Raw genomic sequence first — 13,563 nt, forward strand, 5'->3', positions numbered from 1 at the left:
TAAGTCTGAATAAAGGCCAGCCTTTTTTATTTGTTTTTTTTTTTTTTGGTGCCTTCAGACCTCATTTGTACTGCCCCTCCCCCCGGTGCCATACGTCCATGCCGGGTCTATCAGTATCCTAGGAAACTAGGATTTCATGTTCACCACATATGTTACAGGTCTTTCAAGAGGTATAGAAGAGATTTGTACACCGATGTCATGTTCATCAAAAAATTCTTCTTTAGTTTCATACATTCAGATTTCTCTGGCTTTTGGCTGTTTCTCATCAGCTTTCTAATATTCCAGGTTTATTTATTATGTCAAGCTTATTGTGTGACCTTGTTACCTTTTCTCCCATGTCATGGCTTATTTATTATGTAAAGCTTATTGTGTGACCTTGTTACCATTTCTCCCATGTCGTGGCTTATTTATTATGTAAAGCTTATTGTGTAACCTTGTTACCTTTTCTCCCATGTCGTGGCTTATTTATTATGTAAAGCTTATTGTGTGACTTTGTTACCTTTTCTCCCATGTCATGGCTTATTTATTATGTAAAGCTTATTGTGTGACCTTGTTACCTTTTCTCCCATGCCGTGGCTTATTTATTATGTAAAGCTTATTGTGTGACCTTGTTACCTTTTCTCCCATGTTGTGGCTTATTTATTATGTAAAGCTTATTGTGTGACCTTGTTACATTTTCTCCCATGCCGTGGCTTATTTATTATGTAAAGCTCATTGTGTGACCTTGTTACCTTTTCTCCCATGTCATGGCTTATTTATTATGTAAAGCTTATTGTGTGACCTTGTTACCTTTTCTCCCATATCATGGCTTATTTATTATGTAAAGCTTATTATGTGACTCTGTTACCTATTCTCCCATATCATGGCTTATTTATTATGTAAAGCTTATTGTGTGACTTTGTTACCTATTCTGCCATATCGTGGCTTATTTATTATGTAAAGCTTATTGTGTGACTTTGTTACCTTTTCTCCCATGTTGTGGCTTATTTATTATGTAAAGCTTATTGTGGGAACTTGTTACCATTTCTCCCATGCCGTGGCTTATTTATTATGTAAAGCTTATTGTGTGACTTTGTTACCTATTCTCCCATATCATGGCTTATTTATTATGTAAAGCTTAGTGTTTGACCTTGTTACCTTTTCTCCCATGTCATGGCTTATTTATTATGTAAAACTTATTGTGTGATCTTGTTACCTTTTCTCCCATGTCATGGCTTATTTATTATGTAAAGCTTATTGTGTGACCTTGTTACCTTTTCTCCCCATGCTCATGCTTCTTATCTAAAAAGGAAAAAAAGTTAACCAGCTAAGCTCACAGTACAATTTCAGGGGTGACCCAGCAGAAATGTCTTGTTAGTTGTACTTAATTATACACAATATAAATTAATTTTGTGAGAATCAAACCCAGGACTTCTACATAATCCTGGTAAAAAAAAACATGCATTCTTAAACCTTTGGGCCATGCAGTCTCTATTTATCTATCTATATATATATCTATCTTATGTCTATCTATCTATCTATCTATCTATCTATCTATCTATCTATCTATCTATCTATCTATCTATCTATCTGTCTAGCTATCTGTCTACCCGTGTTTGTGCAACTGGAAGAATCCATTCTTTAGTAGAGGCCTGTGGTGATTTTACACACAATTTCTATACGTGGGTTTTTTGGTTAATCAACCTCAAAAAAAAAAAAGAAAGAAATTGATGTTGCTCACCACAGCAGTAAGGTGGTTGTTACTAGAGAGCAGGCAGTGTGAAACAGCATCCCTTTTTAAACAACAGCAGTGGCGTGCTGATAGTTACTTCCTTTCATGTACCTTTTTCTTGCTGTGCTGCTTCCAGAATGGTTGTGTTATCATGAATATGGATGTGTGCACTGGCCTGGGATATACAGTGTTACTAGTTGTTGACAACTACTGATTCATGACTACCATGAGCTGATTTTTTTTCTAGCCATTTTGTGCTTTTTTTGCTGATCATGTCTTGTTCCAAAGGTTTATTTATTTTTTGGTGGCAGCAGTGGGAGTTATAAGTGAAACCATTGCCTTTGTCCATGTATTGTGCTGAGTACTGAAGTATTATAAAAACACTGTTAGATGATCCAAGTTGTTGTGCAGAAGGATTAACTTTATTCTGAAGGAAAAAAATACATCAGCCCCAACATTCACCTCGAATGTCTGACATGGACTGTGTTTCCAAAACCTGCTCTGCCTTATAATTTGAAGAATATAACTACCGTTGCTGGATAGCTAAAGAGGTATATAGCCAATTATTTATTTAGAACTATCACAATGCAAAAAGTTGACAATGCCTTGATGTACCCCACAGCAATCCAGTTAACCTCATGCATTTAGTTACTTCCTTTAGCCCACCTGATTTTGAAGTTATCAGCCACTCCTGAGTATGAGTGTTTGTTAAAATCCAAAGATCATTATGTTAAAATACTTAACATACATTCTATGTCAAACAATGTATATCAGTAAAATTGCTAAGACTACAATCCTTCAGAAGTTCAAGAAAAATAAATGCATAAAGATAATTACAGTATTTTTTCATTTGTATAAACAGTATTTTGAATACATGGATAAAAATCAGCAGCATTCCCAAGTTGTGTATTAACTAAGTATGCATGTTTCTGACACTGAAATCTGACCCAGAAGATGTTGTGTGATAGTTGTGAATACTAACTGCTTATAGTAAATAGCTATGTTCATGTTTTGCAACAGTAAACTCAAACCATCAAAATTATGCAAATAACAGAATAAGTGGTACACTGTACAAACCCAGCATTAAATATGATTCGCACAAGCTTGATTTCACAAAAAAAAGAATGCTAAACTACAGAAAAAATAAAGATTAAACTCCACCTACAAATTGGTGTAATCAAGATTCACGGAAGAGATGAGCATTTTATGAAATGAAAGATTAATTTAATTTCCATCATTTGACATTTGAACCTCAATAAAGGATAACAGATAAAACCATGGTAATCTTCATGGGTAAATATACATGTCTTAATTAAACAGACCATTTTGTCAAGAAATGTAAACTTACACTGAGGTTGTGGAGCATTAAAGCTGGTTACATTAAAAAGAGAATACATGGAGTAAAGCCCTCTCTGTGGACAGCATTATGCCTACTCCCACATCACCCACTGATCTTATTTATTTTACAAAGTTGATGGAACATTCCATCACTTAAGATGAATGCAGTTGGTGATATTATATCAAAAATGGTGCTGTTGGGCAACACCTCTCTATTTTTTAATGTCTTGAGTTATTTAATTATTTTACTTTTTGGAGCCATTTAGGTTATGTATAAAGCTGTCAGTGTGTTCAGTATATTGTAATATCCTATGTCGGAAATCATTCCAACTAATTTCTATTTTTAAGAGAAACTTAGTTTGTTTTCTATTTTCATGTGGTGCTATACTGTCAAAAAACAAGTAAATGAATAAATCTGAAATATCTGCCAAATAGTAGAAGTCAATGTAGAATGTACTACATCAGGTTCTACAAAAGTCTGAAGTTAGATTTCAAAGGTCTGCATAACTGAGAATTAAAGACTTGTTTTGTCAATAACTTCTCACTTGTAGTAGAGAGCTTGAATGTTCCCAATATTTGCTGGGATATATTAACATACCAGAAAACTTCTGAAAGGGAGGTACAGAAATAGTTAATGAAACTGAGTGTTCCAGCCAAGTTGCTAAATTATCTATAGGCAGTATGACATATTGGGCAGGATTCACGAAGGCTTGCACGGAGTGTAAGAGACGTGCAACACTCCATGCAAGCCTTGCAATCCAGGAACAGCCCTAAGCTCCGTGTAAGAGACCAGCTAAAACGTCTCTTACACGGACTGGGCGTGGACATGCTAAATACCTCACTTGCATCCAAAAGGTATGCAAATGAGGTATATTAGCGATCCACGAAGCAGAAACCAGTCCGTGTAGGAGACGTTTTAGCTGCAGAAATGTACTCAGCTGACAACTGAGTACATTTCTGCAAATTCCACAACAGAGCGATGTCAGCTCCAAAAAAAGGTTGCATATGACTCAGGCAGCATGCCAATGGCCAAATATGTGGCCATTGGCAAGATAACCCGATGCAAAAATATAAAAAATATAATTTTTTTTTTCGGCGATCGCCGATGTTTAAACCCAGCGCAGCCCCGCGCAAACGGGCTGCGCTGTATAAAACCATAAAAAAGAAGGTTATAAACCCACAAATGTGTGTTTCATGCAATACATGGAATGACAATGCAGGGACCAGCAGACCAAAACCAACATGGCCACCGTGTAGTGGTTGCTAAGGGGGGAAGCTGAGTCTAAGACATGTAACTAAGCATTAGTAGGCAATCTCATGTAAATGAGGGTTCGGATACTGAATCTCACAGTCACATAAAAATGAGCACAGTCTGAGTAGTGTAAGAGATACAAAAGGGGGAGGAATAGAGTAGGAGATAGGTGACATCACAGGGGGGAATGGTAGAAAGAAATGCAGTTCATTGGAGGCCAGTGTAACATGACAGATGACAGGCACAGATCATGGAAAGAGGTGTGCCACTAGATAAGTCATGGAAAGTCAAGAAATGGAAGGTGTACACTGTTACCTACAGCAAAGTTTCTTGCTGGTCGTGCATGCGCACGTGTGCGCACCATGAAGCGCGAGTAGGACAGTGTGCGCGCATGTAAGGCAGTGTGAGCATGTGGGAGCGTGTTGGGAGATGTTTAACACTGTTTGCGTGGGTGTGCGTGCGTGTAAGGCAGTCTGAGTATGTTGGAGGCTGTTGGCAGACGTGTAACAGTGTTTGCGCTGGTGTACGCGCGTTTAAACCTGAATAAGTAGATTTTGAACCGTGTAAGCACGTGTGCATGCGTGTAAGCCACTGTGAGCGTGTTTCAGATAGTATGCACGTTGCTCCCCCCTGAGGAAACAGAGAGGAAAAAGGAAGCAACAGAATTAATAGGAAGCTAGCAGGGATAACTGCTGAAGCTAGCAGGTGAAAATAATTAGAAGCAGGCAATTACACAGGCAGAATAGTAGCCCAGCCCAGCACTTAAAACTCTGCAAACAGTAGTGCAGGATGTTTCCATTAAGAGACACTGCAAGACAGGAGTAAGCTAATAGAAGTGAAAACTGAAAAAGCTTCACTCAGAGCAGAAATGTTAGGGGCTGCCATAGCTGTCATAATGAGACATAGGCGACTTGCTGAGGGTGGTGACAATGCAGATGGTGCCAGACAACCCACAGTGAGGAGACGGAGAAGAGTGTACAGGCCCAGGGTCACCTACCACGGGTTACATGAGCTGGAGATAGTAGAGTGCTATAGAGTGGACAGAGAGCTCCTGCAGCAAATTGTTGAGCTGTGCAGGCCACGCCTCACACACAGAACCAACCGAGGGGAACCCATCCCAGTGGAAACCAAGGTATGTGTTGGCCTAAGAATACTAGCAACAGGTACCTTCCAGAGACCAACTGGCGATATGATGGGGATATCACAGGCATCAGCCTCCAGGGTACTACACCAGTTCCTGGATGCCATGTCAGCACATGTCGGTGATCATGTATATTTCTCCAATGCCCGTGAGGTATTGGCCAGCAATATGCATCTCTTCCAGCAAATAGCGGAATACCCTGAGGTACTGGGTGCAATAGACTGCACGCACATACGCATCAAAGCACCAGCCGGTGAGCGGGGTAGGGCCTACATTAACCGCAAGGGCTTCCCCTCCATCAACTGCCAGGTCGTGTGTGATGCCCAGGGCATAATAATAAATGTGTGTGCTGGCTGCCCCGGGAGTTATCACGATTCCCACATCTGGCATTTGACGCAGCTGTACCAGACATTTGCCAATGGGGACATCCCACACGGACACCTAGTGGGGGATGCAGGTTATGCACTGGAGCAGTGGCTGATGACACCCATCAGAAACGCACACACACCTGAACAGGAACGCCATAATGAGGCACACGCACAAACACGTAATGTAATAGAGCATGTGTTTGGGCTGCTCAAGTCACGGTTCCAGTGTCTGGACACATCTGGTGGAGCCTTGCAGTACACACCAACTACATGTACCCAAACTGTCATGGTATGTGCTATGCTACATAATATGATCTTGCGAAAACAGCTGCAGCAGGACCAGCATAGGGCCGGGCCAAACAGCCCCTCACCATTGCCAAGGCCATCACAGGCAGAGCGTGACTCAGAGGAGGAACAACCTGAGCCTACCCCAGTAGGCAGAAGGAGGCGTGCCCAGTATGCCCTGGCCTTGGCAAAGAGGCAACGCATAGCACATACACTGGCTCAGTAGGAACCCTGGGAATGATACCCCTCTCTGACTCACTCATATAGTAACAGGGCTGCCTAACATGACACAACCTGCTCTCAAACATGTACAGGGAGTGTAGTATGTGCATCCGACAGAGGCAGCCCTGCAGCACCACCTGAGGCATGATTGCCATGTGTTAAGCAATGTAACACCATCTAGTATATGCAAACATGAAGACCCTGCCTAACATCTCACCCTCACCAAGCATGATGCCACACTATGAAGACAAGAAGATCAAGTACAATAATTGGCTGAAGTAATGCAGTCAGTCAAAGGGGAGCCAATGTGTTACAGGCTGGGAAGATATCCGGAGTTTGACATGATGCACCACCTGCTAGGGTGGCGTGCACCTATCATGCCATGCCCCATGGATACTGGCAAAGGCTGTCAGTACCCACAGCATGCCCTGAATAGGTAAGTCTCAAAACACAAACCCAACCTCATAGGTTCTACAAGGGATAGGAACCTAGATGTAATACTACCCCATGACAGATGTATAAACAGCAAGATGTGTGCAGTGTAAACGCACACAGTAAGGAGAATGTAGATACCAGTCCTGTAATACAGAACTGGGCAAGGCTCACATCAGCACCCTAACACTACCAGGTCACACCTCACACTGTGCTGTACAGCCGCAAAACATGGAACAAGCTACAAAAGGAGGGTGACTAGCAAGAAATGGCAAGGATAACCACACCCCCATGTTGGTACCACAACAAGAAGCAGCATGGAATATCCATGGTCAAATACCAATGGCTAAAACTGCCTCGCAGTATATAGCCTGCTGCAGACCACTGTCCTAATACCAGGAACAGCACCTGGCCTATGTCGGAATACATGAATATATCAAGCCCCCCAAACCACATTATATTGCTCGACTGAAAATACCCAGACATACACCAGTAGCATTGTACTAGCACCAACACAGTAGGAGAAAATTACCCAGATTCCATAAACCAAAATGCCCAGGAACAATGTACTACTCCCACAAGAGGGGTAAGCATACTGGATGTGATAATTAGCAACATGTGTACTGGATGGCAAGATGAGAAGTGTACCCCTCACTGGTAAGACCAGACCATAGAGTAATCACACTGGATATACACACCCTGACCCCAGTCCCTGGCCAGAATACCACAGTGAAAACATGTGTAAAGTATAGGTTGCAGCCCTCAAAACCGATGTTGAATCCACAAAAGGCCCTGTGCAAGTGCAGAATATGGGACACACTACAGAACATATTATACAGGCATTCCATGAACACAGCCAGGAATGCTTGGAGTATGCAATCACAAATAACAACAACACACAATGCCATACACGCAGGCATCTGGCATGCTGGCCTCCAGCCATTACCAAACCATGCAAGAGAATGAGGAAGTTACCACATGATAGAGCAAACATAAAAAGGGAAGTAATCACTGACCAGTAGTATGGCAACAACATATGTCCACACATACAATCCACTAAGTCCAGCCACAACAAGTATAATCTATGAATCCAGAGGCAATGTGATGCCAGTACCAAGTACACAGACAACCACAACACCCCAATAAATACAAACATATGTGATAGATGCATCCATGTATCCAAACCAGAGGTTGAGCTCCAACAACTCAGTACTGTCAACACTAGTCAGGAGGAGAAGGTAACCACATACACCACAAACCGAGTCCCACATAGACCTACCACAACTGTAAACCAAACACAAACACAGACAAATATTCCCGGAGGCCTTAATTACAAACACACCACACCAACAGAAGCCTCCAAAGTAGATCACAAGCAACCACAACCTTCAAACATAGCACATGCAATGAATAGTACACAAAGCTGGTGTGCCAAACAGTCACAGGCCCGAAGGAGAAACAACATGCCTGATACAGGTAATAGGTGTCTGTATAAGCAGACACACAGCTGTCCCACTCACCAGACTGAACAAGGGAAAGGGTAGAGTAAGCTGCTTGTAGGTTGCCACAAAATGCCACTTAACACAAGTAAGCAGGTCACCCCAAAGCAAGCAGAAATATGATGCACTCAATGTCCATGCTGGTGTGAATTACCTGAGATGTACCTCCCTGGTCAACATCAAATGAGACATGGATGGTCCCTCCGAGTATGTACCCCAGGGCGGGATGACACTGGCTGTGTGCAGCATCCAACCCTCACCAAGAATGATGCCACAGTACAAACACAGAATGCTCATGTTTAACAGCTGGCACAGTTACAGCTGTCAGTCCAAGAGGGTGTAATGTGTGTCTGCTTGAGATGTCAAGCATGACAAGCCATGCTGCTGTTACAGGGATGGCTGTCAGCTGTTACCCGTGCGTCTGGATACTGGATAAGGCCTTTGCCGCCTCCATAGAGCCGTATGTAGGCAAGACCAAAAAGACTACCCACCACCCTAGAAAACATAAGTGGTAGGAAACATAAGGGTAATGCTGACCAATGCCAGATGTGTAAACTGCAATATGCATGCCCCTGAGGCACTTCCCATTATGGAGAACATTGATGCCTGTCCAGTGACAGAAGCCTGCTGCAGGCCTAGTGATAGCACACCTGCACTACTAGGTTATACCACTTACCATGTGTTATGGCCCCAACACCTGCACCAAGACATCAAAGGAGGGGGAGTATCCATATGCAGCACAGACACCCATATAGCCAGGTAACTGACAATGCACAGAGCAGCAGACACCATCCATGTGCACATAACTGTAGTCAAAACTGCTGTACAGTCTGTAGCATGCGACAGATCACACTCTCACACACAAGAACCCCTCCCAGACATCCAAAGACACTGGACAGTATGAATGTCCCACCAAATACCAGACAAGGTACACAAAGTACCACATAGGTGTCAAACCATTATGTATGCAAGGAGTCATCAGGGACCTAGGGACACAGGTCGACATTAATCTGTCATGTGACAGCCACAATGCCAATGTGGCTATGAAGACTGTTGATACTGGACACCGTATCATGAAAGGATTCACATCAACATCAACAGAGGTCACTGTGCCGCTGTACTGTTCCCTTATCAAACCCATAATCTAGTACAATGACTCATATGGGATGTACCATACGTGACACCTGCAGCAGTTCAGAAGACCTCATAGTTACCCCACCAACAGGATAAAGGGTGTGAAATATATGTCATATGCTGCCTGGCTGCAGACACCCCAGCTGACTGCAGTCACACACTGCCTACACAGAGGCATTGTATGTCTGTTGTACCAGGCCATGTCCAACACAGGAGTAATGGACATGCTACACCACAGGAAATCAAAGCCATTGGAGCTGTGAGAGTCACAGATGTCAACCTCAACACATAATGAAATAAGATGTGCTAGAGGGACAGATACATAACCCATAGGCTCCCCACACCCAGAAACAGGATCCCAATCCATGGTAGGCAGAGCCCCTCACTGACACCCCTCAACAGGAATATTGCCAAGTGGATGGATGACTGTACATGTATACTGGGGGTCCCCACTGTGTCACGACCAGACAGAGGCACAGTGAAGATCCTCATAAATGGCCATAATTGAACATAGCAAGGGGTGGCGAAAGACACACACACTCTAGCTAGGCTTACTAATGGCCTAGGGTGTCTAGCCTACTATGAACCCATGAACCTATGAAGATACAAAACGTACAGGACACTAAGGATAATCAGAAGGCATACCCAACTGATGGTAGGAACCATGTTGGGCATCCACAGATATGCTCCGAATCACACAGATATTACAAACAACATACCAAACACACACACATATTGCTAACATACAACCTGTCAGGTGCAGTGCAAACACCCCCCCCCCGAGTGCAAAATACCTATCCCAGCAGATGGTCCCCTAACATTGCAGATGCTGAGGTAACAGCCATCATCTGCAAAGCAGAACACACAGCAGCAAAGGTATGTGATGGTGTCCTGTGCTGAGGCCAACATAGACCCCAAGAGTAATGGAATGCAAAATCACACTACTGGCCAATGTCAGCCTTACCACAGGATATGTACCCAAAGAGCAGTGTACAACAACAGTGGTCCATCACAACAAAGGTGTTGCCTGAATGGATACTCCAAACTACCACCCCAGGATCCAGACAAGCTTGTTCTGCACAGCTATGGAAAGGATCAGTATGTACCGCAGACAGAAGGCTAATGTGGACCTACTGATACTGGACCCTACACACTGTGGCTGTTGTAACTGCAGAACCGGCCCCTAAACATGTTTGACCCATTTGAAGCAGTCATTAAGGTCATTGATGAGGGCTATGTGGTCCACACAGCGTAGCTGGACCGTGCACATGCTTCTAGACAATACCGTACGTGTTCAGTATGGATATGTTCACCAGCTTAAATATACACCCCTATGTCAGTAGAGGGGTTGCAAAGCAGACCAAGGACAGAACTGACATGGTCAGACATGCCGCATCCATGTCAGACTACAAAGCGGATATGAGTGGCATCCCACAAGGCCTGGTCTTGGCCCCCCCCCCATTCTGTATACATGTCCCATAGGTATAGGCCAACATGGAAGGACTGTGACAGAGCATGTATGCAGAGGAGTACAAACAGCCCACCATATCCGACCCCCAGCTGACACAAGCAACCCACAAAAGGGCCACCTACAAACAGACAACTGTAGCCATAGCCATGTCAGCAAGCTAATCGCAGAACTGTGTATAGACAACCACCGTGGATATACAGTAAGTGCCCACAAATTACCACACAGGTGTTAACCCATGAGGTACCTAACATGTAATGTGAGACCTGGGTACAAAAAGAGATAAATATCCTGCACTGGACAAACATGTGTCTGTAATGTTCGCAGAAACATGTACCATATACCCACCCAAACATGAAGGCTGGCAGATGTTGATAAGGGGAACTCACTCTGGCTCTGCAGCCATCCTCCATCAGCATCACAACTGACTACAATAGCCCCTGTGGGATATACCGCAGCAGACACCTCCATCAACTGTAAAGTCCACAACAGTACCCCACCAGGGGTAGCAAAGAGCATGAACAGATGCCATGTGTTGCCTGAGTAAACAAACTGCAGCCCCACACACACCGCCATCCTTCCCAGCTACAGGAAAGCTGTGCCTGATGTATGAAGCCATGTCCAACCTGGAATGAATGAACATGTTGCACCTTGTACAATCTGAATGGCAGTGAGCTATGCACATGAGAGACCTGAACCCCAGCACTGACATACATAGGACAAGCTGTACAGAATGATCCATAACACAGAAGGCACCCCCACACTTCAGTAAACTCCTGGTACAGGTCAGCCAGAGTGCTACATAATGACACCCCTCAAGAGGCATCCTGATGAGTGTATGGGAGATGGTAGGCTACCCTGGGTATCACTGTTATGTCAGAGGTAGACAGAGGCACAGTATACCAACCATGACATATGTAATGGCAAACTCCAGTTACAATGTGTGTTGAAGGACAAACACACCCTGTGACTACCATCAGAAATGGCCTACGGAACATCACTAGTGTTTGCCAATGTCCACCCATGTTGTGGAATACACTAGCAATGTTGGACGAGCCTGGTGTAGGTAGTCCATATCTGAACATATTGCAACATGGTCATATGTGCACAACTGGTCCCTACACAGTCTGTTGTGCTCACTATGAAGATGTCAAGCAGTGATAGGACTAAAGCCCAGGATACTGTCCACCACAGTGAAAGTACCGAACCAGTACACTATATGGTACTACAGTGTTAGGTCATTATGAAAGTATGTTGAGAACTGTCTGCAAAGTATCCCATGCAATTCCTGCAAGCACAGTATAATCCCTGTTGTGGCAGACATGAAGCAGTTGGCCAGTTAGTACACAACATGACACCCAACACACAATCATAAACGTGCGATAATGTCGAAGATCACACACACCCAAATATGTGGTGGACTTCAGAGTGCAACATATGGAAAGCTCACACTGGGCATGCTCGCACACTTTGATAAATGAGGCATATGTCAGACATCATGCCATGGAAAGGCTGAACTGGACATGCTCACGCACTTAAGCCATATCTCCGTGTAGCAGTTGGCCACACATATCTGGTATTTGTACGTGTCAGTCCAGGAACCAACCACAACACAGCAATCAGCCCAGTGCACACAGTAAATGACCACAGAGACATAAGTGATATAGTGGATCGCCATCATATGCAAACATCTGCCAAAGATACACAGGTTGGTCATAGGAACAGGGAATGCTATGGTAATAAAGACCTGCAAACAGTAGAACAGCACAACAAATATTGTGCATCCGACAATTGAACATATGGGTGTAGAGGGCAATACTAGGCTTCTTGCCCCAGGGAATGACAGCTCAGCCAGAGTGTGCTTGGCATCTGCATCCCCAGGATAGTAGGCTACCATGCCACTGTAAAGTAGGTCACAGAAGGCAACATGTGAGGCTAGTGAGCTGTGCCTCTGTCAAGCAGGGGCACCGTGGAGATCTCTGGGATTGAATGTGCTAAGCCACAGCCATGTTGTCAGTGTGTGCTGTGAGAGGGTTGCTGAGGATCTCTGATAGTAGGTGTCCATCAATAACAGACTGAGGGGAGCCCTATCTGCATTCTCTGGATGATTCCACTGTCAACACTGTGTTGTAATGAGTATGTGTGAATGAAGTGCCGTGCTGGAACTGTCCACAGATGTCCTCCCTCTGTGGGCTACAGCTCTGCAATGTATTAGGTCACTCTGTCTGTTGAACGGCGCATATATGGCCAGTGTACAGCTGACAGGTGTCTTGTTGTGGAGCAGTCATGGGTATATGTGGTATAGCATGACCAATGCAAACTGTACACATGCTCATAGGATGCAATTGTCAAGGATTATGCTGAGTGGCCAGTATAGTCCTCCAGCATGGGTCCTCTGAAGTTATCCACCCCAGTCTACACAAGTGTAGAGTCTGCTTGTGCTAAACACAGTTTGTGTGCAGTGACAACCTTGCCTGGGGGTGGAGATGAGATATGGATGTCCAGGGAAAGGTGGGTATGGTCAGATATCAACAATGGTGGTCTACCTCTGGTGTGGAACAGTGAGTACCCACGTTGCAGATGGACAGGTGCAATATGTATTCACCCATATGGCTGTGGTGTGTGGTTCTGTCATAGCACATGGACCCACAAATTGTAGTGGCTGTAGGGTAAAGTGGTAGAGGCCTGAGTAGTTCTCACACACAATATGCCT

The sequence above is a fragment of the Protopterus annectens genome, chromosome 1.part0, assembly GCF_019279795.1.
Source record: "Protopterus annectens isolate FY-2018-M chromosome 1.part0, PAN1.0, whole genome shotgun sequence".
NCBI lineage: Eukaryota > Metazoa > Chordata > Ceratodontiformes > Protopteridae > Protopterus > Protopterus annectens.